Source organism: Mustela erminea, chromosome 21, assembly GCF_009829155.1.
Source record: "Mustela erminea isolate mMusErm1 chromosome 21, mMusErm1.Pri, whole genome shotgun sequence".
Lineage (NCBI taxonomy): Eukaryota > Metazoa > Chordata > Mammalia > Carnivora > Mustelidae > Mustela > Mustela erminea.
In genome coordinates this window covers 22,622,979-22,642,785 of record NC_045634.1, presented here as the reverse complement: position 1 = coordinate 22,642,785, position 19,807 = coordinate 22,622,979, and the positions used below count along the sequence as shown (strand labels likewise).

Sequence of the window (19,807 nt, the reverse complement as noted above, 5' to 3'; positions counted from 1 at the left end):
ATGTCCCATGAGTTCTGGCGCTCCTTCTGCACGTGCCTTTCTCTTCGTGGTGCATGGCTCTTTGGGGACATTTTAACTCTTCTCTATTTTTCATTAATTCCTCATGTGGCTCATCCTTCTAGAACTTTGGGCACTGGCTTGAGTTTCTCCTCCACTGGGGACCTTCCCAATGGGTCCTGGCCCAGTCTGCATGACAGCATCTTGTATTTGTCACATACCATTGTCGTAACATGTTCCTTTTTCCTGCTAAACCCTATATCCCTGCTGTTTCTTGGGCTCTCTCTGGTCCTTACCACAATATGTGGCATCTCAGGAGTGTTCAGAAATTAATGAACCACTCATTGAGGGAGACAGAATGCAACAGGGAAGGGCCTTAAGAGGGAAAACAGCCAACGTGACTAGGAAATTTGGGAAAGTCTCCACAGCACAAGTGATACGTGGAACTGAGCCTTTACAGGTGAGAATGATTTTGATAAGTAGAAGAGGGAAAAAGCAAGAGTCTCCAGACTGAGGAACCGTCAGGAGTGAGAATCAGTTTGGAGATCTGCTGAGGCCAAGATCTGGAGGGGTGGGAGCTGAAAGGAGGGGGCACTGGGCTGGAGGGTGAGGCTCATTTGGCCAGTCAGACGGTGAAGGATGCTTTGCGCCAGGAAGAGTCTGGGCCTGTTTCTGCCAAGAATGGGGATTGACTGAAGTATTTGAAGCAGGAGAGTGTTCCAGAAAGACTATGCCTGAAACAGCAAGGAGCAGGGGTACTCTATGTGCTTGCATCTGGGGAGAACATGGGTACATAGATACTATACTGACGTACGCATGTGCTGTCTCTGGAAAGACACACTCTAGAAACTGGTGTCAGTAGGGAACTTTGTGGGGAGACAATTTTTGCCTCTTTCTTTTTGCACTGTTTCCATTTGCCCATGTGTTTGTATTATATCTGCTAAGAGTACAAGTTTTAAAGAGCTGGCAAAACTGTAAGAATGAGGAATGAAAGAAAGGAAGACAAAAGGAAAGGAAGACATGAATTATGCATGGCAACGTGAGAAAGCAAATGAGCCAGGGGACAGTGGGGACAGGGTGAGGGTGGGTGGGTTATTGCCCACCCAGATCTCTCCAGCCCACATAGCCATGCCTGTGGAGCCTTGAGTTTGCATACCCCTTTTTCCTTCCCAGGTGCAATTTCCAACTATAAATCTTATTTCAGACTGTGATTCCAACCTCAAATGTTCAACAAGGCAAATTCATCCCCAGTTGTAATCAGAGAGAAGGTGCTTGCTCTCTCATTGACCTCCACTCTGCCTCACACCCGTCGACTTCCTCAGGCAACAGACCTCTGTTCCCACTCACCAGGTCACGTTGCTCGGGCTTTGTGCTGAGGCCAGCCTCTCTGGAGGAAAGAGAAGGGCTTGTTCCCCTCCTTGGAAAAGCACTTTGGAGTATGACCAGAGGCTTGCCTGCCCAGCCTTCAAGACCTACTGCTCTGTTTTCAGGATATTTGGAATCTGAAGAGAAGGGAAGAATGCCAAGTCGTGTGAGAGGTCTAAAATTCAGGAATATCAAATCAATGGGGAAAACTATCCTGGCTCTTAGAATGGTCTTGGGATCATGAAGAGCTAACAGTTTCGGATTGCCAGTGAGAGAAATCTAGAAAAAAAAATTCACAATAATTTTCACTCAAAAACTTATAATTTAACGTACTGATGGCAACACAAATACAGGTGTGCCTCAGTTTAAGAAAACCCCATTTAAAAAAAATCTGGCCGTTGGGATGGGGTATTAAGAGCATCCAAACAGGAACCCCTGGGTGACTCAATCAATTTACACGTCCAACTCCTGATTTCGGCTCAGGTCATGATCTCAGAGTTGAGACACTGACCCCAGCGCCAGGCTCTGTGCTCAGCATGGAGTCTGCTTGTCCCTCTCCCTTCCCCTCTGCCCTCCCCTTCCTCTCAAAATGAATAAATAAAACCTTAAAAAAAAAAGTATGCCAAACAAAAATGAATTTTTCCAGTCCTGGTCTCAGGAACATCTCTCTTGTCTAGTCAATCTCGAACAACTCATTTCACCCATCTGGGCTTGGGGTTTCCCTTCAGAGCTGGAGGATACATTTCAGCCCTCTCCTTAATTCTGGCAGCACGTATTTGCATTCTGAAAGCCTTCTTGATTTATTCAGCGATGCCCTTACCTGTTAACTTCAGGTTAACAGCACTATTTCTCAAGAAGCTGACAACTCATCTGAGGAGGGGGGTGGAGGGTGGACATAACTGGGGTAGTTCAGTCATGAAGAGCTTTAGTCCTTCAAAAACTGGGGAGGTGGGCAGCTTCATTTTGCTCTAAGGACCCCTCCGGTGCTGGTCATCAACACATGACCAAAGCCGGGAGGTGCCCGTCGCGGGGTCTCCTTCAGTGGCGGCAAGAACCTCCTCTTGCCCATGAATTTGTTGAAATGAAAATCATGCTTCAGATACTTCCCACAGATCAGCACTTGTGTCTGTCGGTTTTTCAAAAGCCTCTGTTGACGGGAGCTCAGCTCTTGCTTGCTAACGAGGATCCGGAAGAGGTTTGAAAGAACTTGAACAAATTTTTCAAGATGTTCTGCCTTTTAGGAATATGCAGCAAATAGTAAATATCATTAAAATTAATTGGGCCAAACATACTCTCACAATTTAAATTGAATTGTCAGTTCTGCATAATAAAAGGTTAAAATTATGTGTCGCACCAGGAATAAATTCAACCTGATTATTTCACTCAAAATTAAATTAAAGACTGAATGCACTTATATTTTAATACGTTTTATGTTGTTATATGACTTCCCTTAGAGTCATTTATATCTAAGCTCTATTTCTTTAAAGCAGGTAATGTAAATTTGCTATGTCTACTGTCTTTTATATCCCCAAAGCACATGATATTTCTTCCATAGGACATTGTTTTCTGGTGATAATAGTTCACGCATCTTAGTCTTTCTAATGTTTGCTCGCTCACTCTCAGATTCACATGGAGAACATTCTATTTCCAGACTGTCTTTAGTTTGGGTTGCTCTAGTGGCCACCTTAACAAATGCTGAAGACACTCTGCCTCACTCCACCCCGTCCAGCAGACCCTGTGGAGTGGAATGGACAGACAGAAGAAAGGACCGGCTGGTCTGGGTTTTTATTGTTAAGTCAGGCAGCCATAATGCAGAGCCTTGCTCCTGTTCAGGAACCTCCACCTCTGCCTCTTTCTCCCCTTCCTCTCTGCATCCTCTTCTTAACTACTGCCCCCTGCCTGCGGTCTTGCTCCCTCACTTGCTCTGGTGGTCCCTATTCATGCTCGCCCATCGCCCATCGCTGAACATATGGACAGGGCGCTCCCCACCGCAGGGACCAAAATGCACCCTTGGATGGCTAAGCTTCCCTCTCCCTCCATGTGTTCAGTCTTTTGCCAAATATTTCCTATGTCTGTCATGCCTACGTGCTCAGCTCTTTGCTGAGAATGGCCAGAGGAATTCACCCTGGTCCAAGAGCACCGTTTATTTGTGGTGATGGGTGACCAAAGCCCAGGGAGGAAACTCATAGGAGAAAACCGAAAGGCCGTGACTTCTTAATGTGAGAATCACGCTTCCGAGACCACACCGGAACATCCCGTAAGTCTACAGACCACCCAGACCCTAGAGGATACAGGTTTGCTTTCTTACTATTGAGTCACTATCTCATTAAATGAGCAGGACTCCAAAGAGCTCAGGCAAAAAGGAACTACGTGATCTTTTTCTTTGCTAAGTCGAGCGCTGCTTCTTCATTCCTCCTGGACAAAACCCCAGGCCATTCCTATGAGATTCACAAGCCTCGTTTTTCAGATAATAAAAATGTCCAGGTCAATCCAGATATCACCTTGGCAGACAACTGAAACCCCTCTCTTCCCACCATTTGGGCCAGATACCAGATTAGGAGCTGGTGGTGAGGTCAACTCGGTGGTTGGCTTCCACACTATTTTCACTTCCTGCCTGATTCAGGCTTCCTCAGAACCAGAGGAGAGAGAAAGAAAGGGAAGGAGTAAGAAAGGCCTTACTTGGTTATCCTTGGTTGTCACTGTTATAGTCCGCTGTCAGGCTGATTCTCCATCCTTTGCAACATGTCTTGTGGGTTCCCTTGGCACCTTGCTTAGTAGCAAGGGGATCTCCATTTTGAGGTCTTTCAAAGAAGTTCACTGTCATAGCCAGTTGGCCACTCACCCGCATGTCCCTTGTCCCTCGTCCCTCAGGGAACCTTTGTCTCTTCACCTTGTCTCTTTACTCTGTTTCCTGGCAAGGGAGCTCCAACCCCCATCTTCTGTTTGGGCTTTACAGATGGAAGGAGATACCAGCCTACACCTTCCCGATTCGGGGCCACACAGGTGAAGCTCTCTAAATGGTTTCTGAAATCTGTCTCACTTTGCTTAAGGTGAGGGGAAAATATCCCTTCCCTTCCTCCCAGGCCAGGCTGCCAACTCTCTTCAAGCTAATAAATTCCTAGCCTCCTCTTTTAAGCTCTTGAAGTGGGTGGCAGAACAAGTTTTGGACCACCCCCTTGGCCAGTCCCAGACAGATGATCCAGCACTTTCTCTAGGGTAGTTCTCAGCTGTGAGGCCTCGCCCAAATTTCAATACAGGAGGAGTATCAAGTTACTACTTAGGAAACCGTATGAGGGTATTAAAAATCCATTTTTAGTGGGAGAGCTTCTAGAAATCTAATTGTGATCCATTTTGCCTTGTTTTTCCTCTGACTTCATCCCTCAGGAGGGTGAGGAATCACACAAAGACTGCTGCTCTGAACGTCATAGGGGTGTTCTGAAGAGAATGCGGGACACTAGGTGAAGTCCTCATGCTTTTGGAAAGGAGACTTCAAAGAAGAAAACGTGCATCCTGAGTGTTCCCATGTGGAGGCATGGAAAGGCAAATGGGGTAGGAAGCACTCTGAGTATCAGAACTGGAACAAACGCTCTGGTGAAAGAGACAAGGGCAGGTCTCTCAGGAGAGCCACATGGTCGGAGAGCAGATCCTGTTAAAATGGATACCAGCCAACAGGAGCATAGACCAGAAGGAGGCCATATCCCAAGACCCATGGAGAGGGGTAGCCCGAACTGGAAGGGAAGCAGAAGGAGAGCCAGACGCCAGGATGAGCTGAAGCTTGTGAACCATTCAGGACATCAAGTCACTGCACTGCGTGCTCAGTCTGTTCTACACACTTGCATTTGCATGAGGCTGAACATCACAGCAACTCAGTAAGCTATTACGCCCATTTCACAGGGCGGAAAATGGAGGTGCGGAGAGTTAAAGCAACTTGCCCACAGCCAGACGCCTGGAAAGTGGCAAAGTCACAATTCAGGCCCAGGCGTCCAGGCTTCAGAGACTGTGCCCTGAACCCCACCTCTGTCTCCCTCATTGTCCATCCACTCTGAGCTCACCAGGAGCTCTGATCCTCTGAGGGTGCGGCTTATGCCTTGCCCACAACTGTAAGCCCAGCATTTAGCTCAGTGCCTGATGTTCTGTACCCAGTCTATCGTCCTTCTGTTGAATTGAACTCACCAAGTGTAAAGGGTTGGATATGCCCTTCCTGTGTGTTTTGTTTTAAGATTTGATTTATTTATTTTAGAGAGAGAGAGTGAGCAGGGGGAGGGGGAGAGGAGAGGGAGAGAGAATCTCAAGCAGACTCTGCACTGAAGGAATCCTGGGCTCGGGAGTAACCGGAAGCAGCGGAGAGAGCACAGGGAGGGGCAGGAAGAAGGAGCAAGTCTGACCCGAGCTCAGGGTACGGCGTGGAGAGAGTGGAGAGGCTTCTGCTGGATGGAAGAGAGTGAGCTTTGGAATGGATTGTGTTGGCCTTTCTGATGCTTGGATGGAACCAGAGCATAAATTCTGCCCGGGATGACACCAGGCATGGGGAAGGGGCAGCTAACCGAATAGGCCTGGGAGAGGCTATGGTGGGAAGAAAACAGAGCTGCTTTCTGACTTCAACCTATCTGATCCAGCCAGTTCAATAACCCGCCACATGAGGAAGTGCCAGGAGTGTTCACAGAGAACATCGAGTTTTCCAATCCTAAGATATTCTTTTTTAAAAAAACATGGTAGTATTTCTGAAATCCAATGCCTTCTAAATCGAAGTGCACGTTTATTATTTTTCCTCCCGAAAATGTTTTTTGAATTGATGCTGTCTTAAAATATATTGCATGTTAGGATTGAGACTGTTTTATAACGGTGGAGCCATTTTAAGGTTCATAAGTGCTCTCACTCGTGTGATTGCAAGTTGAACGTCACTCTCTGACCTTCTGGCTCTAAGAAGCTGGGTTGTCCAGCCTTGGTTGGGGTGTCAGAAAAAGGGCAGGAGAGGAGTGAATGGTGAGTGGCCTGAGACCACAGGTAGAATGCACAGGGATCGCCCACCCACATTCCTTGCAAAAGATGCCTGGGGAATCAGAGAACAACCCAAGGTTTTGAGACCAAAGGGTGAGGCAGGGGCTAGATTCTGATCTGGAGTAAAGAGTTGGCCTCACAGGATTGTTGGTGAGTCTTGAGAGATTCTTAAAGGAAGGAAACTTAAAATTTTTTTTTTAAAAATCCATTCATCTGTCAATGGATACCTAGGTGTGTCCGGTTCTTGGCTATTGAGGATAAGGCGGCAATGAATCTGAGAGTGCTGGTAACTCTTCAGGATAGTGATTTTGTTTCCTTTGGAGACACACCAGAAGTGGGATTGCTGAATCATATGGCAGTTCTACTTTTAAATTTTGGAGGAACCTCCATGCTGTTTTCCACAGTGGCTGCACCGGTTTGCATTTCCACCGAGAGCACACCAAGGTCCCCTTTCTTCACATCCTTTCCAATCACATCCGTTGGAAGGTGATTAATGTTAACTAAACTTAAGTTGGTAATCACTTTGTAATATACACATATATCAAGTCATTATGTTGTACATCTTGGGATAATACAATGTTGTATGTCGATTATATCACAATAAAACTGGAAAAAATAAGCCATGACAATAAAATTCCTTTTTTTAAAAGACTAGTAAGTGCCTATGGTTGATTCTATGGACAGAAAGAGAAACTAAGGAGACTGAGAAGGTATGGATAGTCTCAACTGCCTAAATTTAGCCAAATCAAAAATGAAGTTGAACACTCTAAAATAGTTACACAACTTACTCAAAGTCTCACAACTTAATAACCAACAGCATGAATCACCTCCCATTTTTCTTCAATTTTATCCCTTAATACAAAAAGTCTTCAAAAGTAAAGAGGTAAGACAAAGATGCCCAGAAGGAAAAGAAAGCTTAGGACGGTCAAGAAATACAAAGAAAACATCTAGCTACAGATCAGAGATAGGGCCTTCTGACACAGCCACTCTTCCCCTTGGGGCCAACCACCGACCTTGCCATTGCATGACACACGACTTCATGCTGAGTCTCAAGAAGGTTTAAGAACCCTGCCACCACGGCGCCTTGGGCAATCACCAGCAACGGGACCTGTCTGCCCCCACAAAGCTGCCTCGACTACATGAGTGTTGGCTTCCCCAGCCCAGAGGTGATCTCGGGGAAGAATTTAGAGGCAGATCCCAGAACCCTTGTCATAATCTTCGTGATGTCACGGGGAAGACGATCTCCGAGATTTCAAAAAGAAACAGGAGGATTGTTATTTCCTGACAAACTTCTAGAATTGAATATGAAATAAAGAAACTGAGGCTCCTTAGAAAATAAGGATCTGAGAGTCCGCGGAAGCAAGTCATGCAACACTAAGCTCATTATTTTTTCATAGCATTAGTACCCCGGCATGTAAAAGGAATTCATAGACAGAGTAAAGCATTGGCTAAAATTCCTTAAAAACGGGTTGAAACATATTCTTTGAATGAACTATGGTTTGGTAAACTCATACATGATTGAAAACCTGTACCCAAGGAGAAAAGGTTCCTCCATGAGTAGATGTTAATAAATCATTGTTGGAAGAGAAGGAACATTTATTTATTTATTTATTCACTACCATGATGGAAGTCAAAATTCTTATTAATGATTTGAGGCGATAGAAAAATATCTACTGGGGGAATTACCTGGCATTTCTGACAACACTGTGATTATTTGGGAAAAATAACAGATGTGTGATCTTTTTTTGTGCGTAAGGATAATTTAAACCCCTGTTTCTGGAGAACAGTGATTTGTAGAGCATCTTAATTTATACTTTGACTCTCGTTTTGGGTGATGGGAGTGGGGACTCCTGTGTAAGGGATAACACTTTTGACTATCCCAGGTCCTTGGATGGCACATTATGGTTTTTTTAATATATATATATAATTTATATATATAAATATAGTATTATATCATACTACTTAATATATATTATATATCATACATTACATAATATACTTATGTAATATATGATAATATATTTATATATTAATATATATAATAAATATATAGTTATATATAGTTGTAAATTTGTATGAAGTTCAAAGTCTCATCAGATCAATCTTTGTGTCATTTTTGGTTGTTTCTTCTAGCTAAACATTCTAAATTCTTTTGAGACATAGTATGTAATGACAGTCAGAGTTTTAGCTCCCTACACTGTTCTCTGAACATAGTCTAGTTTATCAGTGTCCTTAAGATGTGACACCTCATTATCAATTCCAATACTCCATGTAAGGTTTAATTGCCTAAAGAGCACAAGATAATGATGTCTAGCCTTGAACTGGAAACTTCTCAGTTAAAATAGTCTAACATCACACCAACCCTTACTGTGTGCTTCCATACATCTGGTTTCTACTGACTTATAAACAAAGGTTCCTAAGTCGTCTTCATTTGAACAGCTGTTCAAATGTTCATGAACAGGAATACTTGTCCCTCTTACCCCATTGATTTCTTGGAAAGCAAATGCATGTCTGTACATTTATTCCTGTTATATTTTCGCTTCCTAATTTTAGCATACTACATCAATTAAAAGTTCTTAAACATTTAAATAGATCATCAGTGTATTAATTCATCATAAGTCATCTGCATTCATTCAACAAAAAGTTGAGTACTTATGAGATGCTGGCCATGGCAGAAGAAACAGATATTTAAGTTATGAGTTCCAAATATTTGTAACCCACCTTAGAACCAGGATCTTTTAGAAGAAATAACTAAGGAATTCAAGAGAGTGGGAACACAATCCTACTTCCAGCAGATTTCTCTCCAAGCATCGCCTTGTCAGGGAAGGTTGTCCTCAATCACACAAGCATCCACACAACCTCCACACAAGCCTCCCCTTGTACTCTGCTCACCAGCTCCTAATCTGGCTCGTTGCAGATAAAGACTAGGTTCACATTTACCTAATAGTCTAAACGAGCTCTTCAGAAACTAGACCTTCGAATGACTCGTCATATCAAATTTCCTGGAGGCCCATGTCAGTTCTCATCCCTTCGATGTTGGTGGCCTGAACTCTTTGTCCCTCCATTGATTTCTCATTTGAATTAATAAATAAAGAATAGCTAGGCATTACTTGGAGGGCACAGTATAGCAAGAGCTAATTTCTCAGGGTTGAGGAGAAGTGGTTTTTCCTAAAGCCTCGCCGTGTGATTGAGAGCAAGTCACGCCACATCTCCGAGCTTAGGCTTCTCTCTGTCAGCGGAGAGGCTGGACTTGACAATGTACGTATCACGACCATAGGATTAGCAGAATAACCACGATTCTTTCTTTTGCATGGGAGATACTAAAGTGCTCCCATTTGGGAACAAAGAGAAAAGTGATTATAGTTGAACAAATAGTTGTAAGGAGAATGCCCATGTAACCACTGGGAGAGACTTTGGGAATGGCTCCAAATGCTCAGGCTGAAGTTTAAAGCCAAAGTGAACTCACGGATCCCAGCTTGCCCACTCACGGGAGCTGAGGGCCCGGGGTCCCCGTCTGCTGACTTCTCTCTCCCAAGCCTGGAAAGTATAAAAGCCACCTGCAGGCTGGCTGGTCCTGCCTTGCCTTGGCTCCAAAAGAGCAAGATGGAAAACCTTCCCAAAGGAGCAGAGAACAAGGGGCTCACTGAGGTCACTGTAGACATCAGCCAGGAGTCCAGACCTGCCTTCTCTCCCCCTGGAAATCCAGCCTCAAGAAGACCTGGGAAACAGGGACACACATTTTTGGAGCTCTTCCAACTCCTTCTCGGGTGTCCCTATCTGCTACCTGATTGTCTTCTTTTTGATAAGGACAGGAATGCAGATTGCCCTTGTCACTGTCACCACACACCAGTCCCCAGTATACCATAGCTAAGAGTGAGCTGATCAGGGCTCATGGAGTAAGTGCTGGAGAACATTCTGCCAGGCCCGGGGGGAAGGCACTCTAACGTTAAGCAACAGGAAGAAAAGCGGGATACATTCCTCACACAGACACGTGGTAAGTTCACAGTAAATCTAGGTGAACATGGAACTCACAGCAAGACGCGCTTTTCTGTAAGCCCCAAACCTTATCCATTAGCATCATCATTATCGGTGACAGTTCAATGCCACCTCTTTCCTGGAAGGACATTCAGCCACTCTGAAGATTCCAAATTAACTTCTAGAAACATACAATGCCATCAAGAAAGCAAAGGTTACCTTGTCCTGTCCTGTCCGTGTGACTGTCTTACCTAGACTTCCTCTCCAAAAGCAAAGATGGATTAGCAGGTGTCAGGAGGCAAGACCACATTGTTTCTACCCCATGATCCCCTTACCTAGTGACTGTTGTCCTAAGATGCCAATGGGCTTTGCTTCTCTCTCCACTGGCTTGGGCAAGTTTGAGACCGTCCGGCTTTCAGAGCATGGGGAGAAGTGATAAAGGCCATGTCCTCTGGAGCTGCTCTCTGTACCTCAGTTCTCTTATCTGTAAAATGGAAATAATAATAATAATAATAATAATAATAATAATAATAATGTTCCTCCTTTCTTGAGCACTTCTTTGCCCAGCTTCCAGAAAAAGTTTGTTCTGGTTTTTCTTCTACCTCACTAGTTAACTCTTTATCTCCATTCTGGATTCCTCCTCATTTTCTAGACATTGGGTGGCCCAGAGCTAGTGCTGGGGCTTCTCCTCTGACCACACTCACAGTCAGTTCATCCGCTGGTCTGAGACTCTACATGCTCTCTCTGCTCTCTCTTCTTTCCCAGCCCGCCTCCCTCCCTCGACTTATAGACCGACACCCCAAAGCCCACCTCAGCCTCTGTTCTAAAAGGGGTTATGAGCCTCTCCCATTCAATGGTACCCAAAACTGAGCTTCCTCTCCTACTTCTTGCCCCACACTGTTCCCCTTGGCAATTTCCCTCATCTCAGTAAATGCCAGCACTAGCCTTGTACTTGCCCAGGACAAAACACTTGGGGTCCTCTTTGACGTCTCTCTTCCTCTCATGTACCACAGCCAATGCATCAGCAAATCCCATGGACGGTCCCTTCTGGACAGCAGTAATTACTGACCGCTTCTCCGCACCTCCGCTGCTGCCCCCACAGACCACAGCCCCCGCCCTTCTTGCCGGGATTACTGTACTAGCCATTGAGCGGGCTCCTGGATTTTTCATGCTGATCTTCTCCAGTCTTTTCAATCCAGCAGCTAGAGGCTGCTTTTATTGTTTTATGTTTAATAAAGATATTTGTTTATGTGAGAGGTTGAGAGAGAGAGAGAGAGAGTACAAGCAGGTGAGGCAGAGGGAGAGGGAGAGAGACTCTCAAGCAGACTCTGTGTTGAGTCCAGAGCCTGACGAAGTACTCGATCTCCCGTCCCTGAGATCACCACCCTGAGATCACCATCTTGAGTGGAAACCAAAAGTCAGAGGCTTAACCAACATTGCCACCCAGGCGCCCCTGCAGGCCGCTTTTAAAACAAGTCACTCCTATGGTCAAAGCTCTCCACTGTTTCCCTTCTAAGTCAGAGTCGACACCTCTGTGGTCCGCAACCCCATAAGGCCCCAGGCAGCTCCTCTCCCGCTACCTCAGACCCCGTGCACGGCTCTCCCTCTTGTTCACACCATTCCTTCCTCGCTTGCTTTTTCTCCCACTTGCCAAGCATGCTCACCCCTCAGGGTCTTTGCACTGTGGTTTCCTCTGACTGACTTTGTCGCGGCTCCCTTGCTTCCTTCAGCCTCCCCTCAAACACCACCTCACCGATGGGTGCCAAACATAGCGACTTTTTACCACCCGTGCTCTCTGCTGCCCTCAACTGCTTTCTCTTTCTCCATAAGACTTCATACCATCTGATATAGTATTTTTTCTCCGTAAGACTTCATACCAACTGATATACTGTATTTTTTCTCCATAAGACTTCATACCAACTGATATACTGTATTTTTTCTCATTTCTTTGTGCATTGTCCGGCAACCTCTAACAGAGCATTTGTCCGCAAAGGCAGAGGCTCTGGTTGGTTCACTGCTATGGGGCACAGGAGGGGCTCAGTAAGTACTTGTTGATGAATGAATGAATGAATGAATGAATGAATAGTATTTATAACGATATTTGACATGAAAGAGGTCAAGCATTGAATAAATGAATGGATAGCCAGCATTTAGATTTACACATAGGAAGCACTCAATAAGTCCTTGTTGAATGAATGAATTAAAGTCTCTAGGATCGTAGCAACACACAGCAAATCATAATAAGCTGTTTATTATGCAAATGTCAAATTCTATCATCATGGAGTATGCCTCTCCTCCGTTCCCTCATACTCTCAAAGGACAAAAGAAACTCCTAATTTGGAGTTAAGAGAAGGTTACTTCAGCCCAGAGATTCCCCCTCTCAGGAGGCCCCAGAACCTGGGAATGGGAACTGGGAATGCAAGGACCCTACCGGGGATTGAAGCCCTTTGTTGTATGTCCGTACAGAAGCTTCCAGGCTTCTCATCTATTCTGACTGTGGATCTCTGAATATTGGGGGTTAACAATATCACCTGCTATTCCCAGATGCCACATTTCCTTACTATCAGACTAAGGAGCACAAGGAAGGGAGGTAAGTCTTGAGACGTAAACACTTGCTTCTTGTTGGTCTTCATGAAGGAAATGCCACCGTTCAAGAGGCTTAGCCTTTAAACCCTGAAATTATGAAACTAGGATACTTGAATTCATAAAAAGCATTTGGACTGCTCCGAGGATTTATCAGCTATTTGCTTGTTAGTGTGAATGCATTCACTCAGCTCTTTCCCTCCAGACTCCATATTGATGCCGGTCAGAAGTCAAGAATGGCAGTTTTTGCCTGGGATGGAAGAAAGACTGAACGGGAGGAATTTTCTAGCCAAGTCCCCAGGGGTAAAAACAGTGGAGGCTTGTTGCAGATGGTCGGGTCTGAGAACGACCGAGGAGAGTGGGTAGAAGACAGAAATTTGGGGGTGAGTGAGGATGGGATCAAATGGCAATTTCTCCCAAACGAAAAACCAGGCAGCACACGTGACCGCGCTCCTAGAGCAAGGCTGGGAACACCGGCTCTCATGACCCGGCTCCGGGGCAGTGGTTTGATGCTAATTCAGGTGGGCAGCTGGAACCCAAGGGAAACCTCTATGTAAATGTTCCTCTAAACTTGTTTTTTCTTTCCATGTCTCTGAAGGGTGTCAGTTTACGAGACTATGTCAATACCCCAGCGAGCCAACCGAAGCATTTAAGTGCACGGTGCTCGTGGCCGGGGGTTGGCAGCGAGTCGGAAAATACATCGGCCCAGCAGCCATTCGTCCTTCTCCCTGCTCCTTGCATGAACGTGGTGCAAATTCTGTGGGCGTAGCGTGTCAGTTCTGGAAACGTCGGCTCTCGTCTGTAAGTGGCATTAGCGTCCCCTTGCCTTGACCCTATCCTCCTCAAAGGTCATGGCAGTGGTCTTTCCCCAGGGAGCCGCGTGAATAAAGTCACACTCAGGAACACAGTTTCAAGAAAATTCACCGGAGGAAACCTGAAAGTTATCAATCAGGGGACTTGTTTCTGATATTTGTTTCTAGATTCTCAGTTACTTGAAGCATCGTCTCCAAGACCAAAGAAATATCCTCTGCTATGGGCTCGCCATGGCAGTCCTTGGCCCTACCCTTAAGCCATTTCTGCTGTGGTGAAGAGCCCTCACACCAGTGCATTCCTGGTTCACTTGACCTGTCGGAAAGATTCTTTATAGCTGGCAGTAACAGGCAACTCAAATTAATGATACATTCAAATTTACAAGATTAATTATGATTTTTTTTTTATGACAGCAGAGAGGCACCTAGCTACTCCCATTTTGGTTCTTACAAATCCACGGTAGTCACTGCTGCTAAGATCCAAGTCTCAGTGTCTACGAGAGTGGCCCCTCGACCCTGTGTTAGATGCTCTGAGACTGTTCATAGGCAGGGTCATTTGGCTTAGTTAATGATGCGATTTTACTAACAGTTACCGACGATGCAGTATTTATCAGGAGATGGGCATTACGCCTCCTGTTGGCACATGGGTGCCATGGATGGCGCATGGGTGGATCATTCCATTCCTACCACATTACCCCCACTTTTCAGATTTAAAAAAAACAGCAACTGAGGTTAGATGATGATGTGAGTCAGCAGCCGAGCTGAGAATTGAACGCTGGTGGGTTTGAAGTCGAAGCTCAGGCTCTACCCATGACGTCTGCATTGAGGATGCTCCTATCCCCAGCCACTCTGCATGGAGCCTTCAGGCCGGGGCTGGATGATAGCATCAAAGGGGAGCTCTCAGCTGACCAGAGAATGACCCAATGAGAGCCAGCTCAAGGTCATTTATTTCTCTTCTGATTTCTCTGCCACCTAGTGGAAAGGTGACCCCAACTGTCAATGTCCAAAAGAGAACCCAAGAAAGTACTAATATGCAATGACGTTGCAGGATTCCCTGAAAAACTATGATGTGTACCTTTATTTTTTATATACCATTATGTTACATAACAACAGAATAACAGATTTTGCAAGTGAGTTGGGTCTTTGCAGATCATCTAGCCCAGGCTCTTTCCTGATGTGTCTGTCGGGAATAACCTTACAAAGAAGGAACTGGAGGTTTAGGAACAACAAACCAAGCATGACCCTGGGTGCCAGGGCTGGAATAGTTGCTCTTGCTGTCCAGCACCTGTGGGCAAGACAGAAGAATCCAACGCCCACCCTTGCCTCAGAAGGTTCTGGAGCATGGGGAAATGAACAGAGCTGAGTTAGAGTCCTCCTGAGCCCTGGAAGTCTGTCTCAAAGTCCGCACAAACCAACTTCTGCCCCGTGGTTCCTTCTATTGAGGCAGAATATAGAAAAACATCCCCTGAGCATAGAGAAGCTTCCCTGCCAGCTACAGGGAAGTAGGAAGGAAACTGACCATTCCCCACACTTTCCCTCGAAGCCGTTAAAGAGAAGGGCAGAGTCAATGAAATTCCCTACCGTGTGAGGATGATCACTACATTCTCGAACTCTCGGGATACTCTTCTGTTGACTGGACTGTTGTCTGCTTCCTCCTCCATGAGTTCTCCTCTGTAAGCCCCAGGGGTCTTACCTGCAAAAAGAGAATAACATATGCACTTCTCTCCTAGGATTCTCACGAGGGTTAAATAAGATAACCCCAGGAAATCTTGTGAAAAGAGATTGGAGAAAGACTGGCACATAGTCAGCCCTCACCTAACAATGCCTGTCATCATGATTACCATCCTAGCTGCTGGTAAGAGAGATGACTTAGGGAAACACTTCTAGGGAAAAAAGGGGCGAAGCTTTGCACTGAGTTTCGCTTTCTCTTTTAAACGTTCTTTAACCATCTGGTATACCAGTTTTCTCACACCTCGGGCTAGGGAGTATTTACAACTGGTTCAGAGCTTGAACTTGATGGAGTCTGTAGATCTGTACCCAGCCCAATATGAGGGCCAAGGAGAGGACAAGGTGAGAATATAATGGAGGAACTTGGGGATTCTTATCTTATTCCCTCGATACCTAAACTCAGAGGGACTGTTTCTGCAATGTTTTCTCCTAAGAGGAAATTTTACAGAGTACTTAATTTTGTTAATGATCTGTCATTGATTGAGGATTTAATGGGCTTAATCCCTGCATACATGGTCTCTTTTGATCCTAACCACCACCCATTGAGATGGGCTAATTTGTCCCATGCCAAAGCTTGAGGGGCCAGGATTTGAACCCATTGTTGTCTTACCCCATGGCCCAGGCTCTCAACCACCCCACTATATTAAAGGTCACCAGGGGTGCCTGGGTGGCTCAGTGGGTTAAAGCCTCTGCCTTCAGCTCAGGTCATGATCCCAGGGTCCTGGGATAGAGCCCCACATTGGGCTCCCTGCTCACCAGGGAGCCTGCTTCCTCCTTTCTCTCTGCCTGCCCCTCTGCCTACTTGTGATCTCTGTCTGTCAAATAAATAAATAAAATCTTAAAAAAAAATTAAGGTCACCAGAAATTCAGCAGATCCAGGCCCCATCTTACAGTTCGGGCCAATGAAGCAGACACAGAAAGGAGCATGTCACTGTGCTATATCCCAGAATATCTGCCCTGGCCAATCTAGGGATCTTTGAATAAATCTCTTTAATAAAGAGTGGTTCTTTGGAAAATGGTGTTGCAGAAATTGAGCTCTAAGGAGTCCAGCCAGACAGGTTATGGGAACAGCTTCTAAGGAGAAGTTTCACCGAGAGAGACTTCAAAGAGAAGTGAGACCTGACCTGAGGTGATTCATTCCTAGGAATGAGAAGACACATCCAAACAGTTTCCAGGGCTTCCTCTTGTGAGGACTGTCTCAGCTCTTGCCATCACCGCAGGATGCAGGACAAAGGGGCCACGGAGAGAGGGCTTTGGGCCTCCAGCTCCAGGCTCCACAGGTCCTTCATTCCACCCCAAATAAAAATGATAAAAATAACATTTGATACGGGCAACTATATTTTCTTAACCTTTTGTTTAGAGTAAATAAAATCATCTTGAAAAACTTTATCTAAAGTGATATGAAATCTCAGTGTTTAAGAAGGTGCTTATTTTTCAAATGCAGCTTTAAGGTAAGACCCCCGAGGCTGGCTTCACTGGCCACAGCCACATTTCTACCCTGCATCCCAACTAGGTAGTAATTCCAGAGCTAAGACAAGATGAAGCCTCACTGAGACCAAAAGATTTGCTTATTAGCCTCAGGAAATAGGGCAGGCTGGGGAGACAAGCACTGGGGGAGAGAACTCTCTGGGCACAGGTGAGGCACAGATAGAAGAAAGATGACAACAGACAGACAGGGACAAAATGGCAGTTGTCACAAAAGCCCTGGTTGATGCACTTCTCTGAAAAGCTTCTGTGAAACAGACTTAGTACTTTGACAGGGACCACTATCCAATTCTTCCTACAAAATTTAACATCTGACCCAAGAGCACTGAAAGTTGAGGCTGTTTTTAAGTGTCTCTTCTCTACCATTGTGCATTTGGTTAATGCTTTTTCTGTCCCCACATTTGATTGGCTGTCTACCAGGGTATGGATTTCTACTCCGGAAATCATCTCCTGGAGGCTCTTGAAACCTTGATCCATTGTCCTCCAGGATCCGCTGTTGTTCCTGAGAAGTCTGAGGACCTTCTCGTTCTTAATACTTAGCATGTGCCTTGTTCTTTCTGGAAACATGCAGGATCTTCTCTTTATCCCCACATTCTGAAATCAGACAGCGATGTGTCTTGATATGAATCTGTTTTCATCTACTGCCCAGGCATTAGGTGGGCCCTTTCTGTCTAGGAATGTATTGTCTTCAATGCTGGGGATTATCTGTCAATTATTTCATTGAGAATTTCCTCTCCCTGCTTCCTTTTGTCTTGAATTTTTATTATTTGCTTGTTCATCATCCTAGACCAGCAATTCTCAACCACTCTCCTATACTAATCCTTAGATTTTTTTCCTTTTTCTATTTTCTTTGGCTTTTGGCTTTACTTTTTTGTTGAATCCTTCATTTTTACTGCCTTATTTTTAAATTTTCAAAAGCCCCTTTTTGTTGTTTTCTAAAGGAACCCTTCTTTAAAAAAAAATAGCTGCCTCTTCTTGTTTCACAGGTGACATATATTTTCTCACCTCTCTGAGGGTATTCACATTAGCTCTTTCCCAAGTTTGATCTTTTTTTTCTCTGTGTGGTCTCTTTTCCCCTCAAGATTGTTATTTCTTCCAGTTAATTTTGTTCTCTTTCTTCTGATATATGCCCATCCCTGATTGCCCATATTTATAAAGAATGGAAAATCTGCACCCTTGGTGAGCTTTGTGGAAGAACAGTCGTTCTCGACTTTGGTGTGTACTTGGGTTTTATTGAATATAGATTTCAGGGCCCCACCCCTAGGGGTTCCCATTCTGTAGGTCTGGAGCAAGGTGCAAGAATTTGCAATTAATTTAACTGATTAATTTTGGGGGGAGAGAGAGTGGGAGCGGGGATGGGGCAGGAGGGGGGGAGGGACAGGAGAGAGAGAATCTTAAGCAGGTTCCACATTCAGTGCAGAGCCTGATGCAGGGCTCAATCTCACCACCTTTAGATCATGACATGAGCAGAAATCAAGGGTCTGTTGCTTAGCTGACTGGGCCATGAAGGTGCCCCAAGAGTCTGGATTTTTATCAAGGGCCCATGTGGTGCTGATACTGCAGGTTGTGCAACCACTACTATGACTGGTTGTTTTTTTGGGAACTCTCCAAGATGATCTTGAAGTATTTCCCTATGGGCTGGCCAGATTCTTCAAACAAGGGCCTCCCAATCTCATGCTTAGAGTCTAGGCCTGGCTCCCGTATTTTGTTAGCCTAAGAGAGTTGCAAGGGGGGATCTCATCATTCAATAGTACATGACCATCTGATCCCCCTGTTTTCTTGTGGCATTCTTGCCATCAAGTATTTCTGGAGTCCTCCAGTCCAGAGACTCTCTGTTTCACACTCTCCAGAGGTAGAAACCTCCTGACCTGTGCCAGTGGGGATGAGGGACAGTCCTCCAGCTGGCTTGTGTGGAAGAGGAGATCTGGGCATCTAAATGTTCCCTAGGCAGACTCTCAGCTGATTTTTTTTAAAGATTTTATTTATTTATTTATTTGACAGACAGAGATCACAAGTAGGCAGAGAGGGAGGCTGGGATCAGGTCGCTGAGCAGAGAGCCCGATGCGGGACTCAGTCCCAGGACCCTGAGATCATGACCTGAGCCGAAGGCAGAGGCCTACTGAGCCACCCAGGTGCCCCTCAGTTGATGCTTTAAGAACACCTTGATCCCCAATTACCAGATCCCCAGTCTGGGGGATTCTGAGGTGTAGCTTGCTTCTCACTTGCCATTCTGTCAGCTTGGAGATTCTCCAGAATTCCATTGCTCCTGTCCGCTCCTTCCTTTCCTCTGTCCTTGTGGGTTTATACCCCTTAAAGCCCCCATTACTGTCATTTTTTTAGACTTTCAAGAGGAAAGGGAGATAAATGAAAATGTTCAATCTGCTCTCTTTACCCAAAAGTCCCTAACAGCCTGATAAAAAGATGTGGTTTGGTATTAACTGCAGATAATTCTGAGCTATTTGTATTTGTGAAGACAGATGTGGCCTCATTGTGACCATTTCAGGTTTATGGGCTACTTTTTTTCTTTCTGTTCTAAAGAAAGCTTCCTATTTTAAAATTATGTGGCTTTAAGCACATCTCTAATAATGACCCCCAGAAGAAAATATGGAGACTCTTGCTTTTCTGGCTTCTCAGACTTCTATTAATTAGAAAATGCCCTCAAGAAAGAGCAAAGCTCTAAATCAGATTCATTTTGATATTCAATGTAACATATTCAAGTTGTCAGAATTTTTACAATATGTCTAATGAAGTGCTCCGCATAATGAATTGTACAATTATAACGCTATGGGGTTCTAATGAGCAATTATCTTTCCAACCAAGAACATTCCAGGGTTTTTTTTTATTCTCCTTCTTTCAAACTGGAGCCT

The 19,807-nt window shown here is 45.0% G+C and overlaps 1 long non-coding RNA gene across 1 annotated transcript; it reads right to left on the bottom strand.

Annotated features, from left to right (window-relative positions):
* Nucleotides 1-1,988: 1,988 nt before the first annotated feature.
* LOC116581952 lies at nucleotides 1,989-15,591 on the bottom strand. Its single transcript, XR_004282313.1, has 4 exons — nucleotides 15,543-15,591; nucleotides 15,309-15,420; nucleotides 10,671-10,819; nucleotides 1,989-2,596 (listed from the first exon to the last, which is right to left on the bottom strand). It is a non-coding gene; the product is annotated as an uncharacterized LOC116581952 (long non-coding RNA).
* Between the last annotated feature and the right edge of the window lie 4,216 nt (nucleotides 15,592-19,807).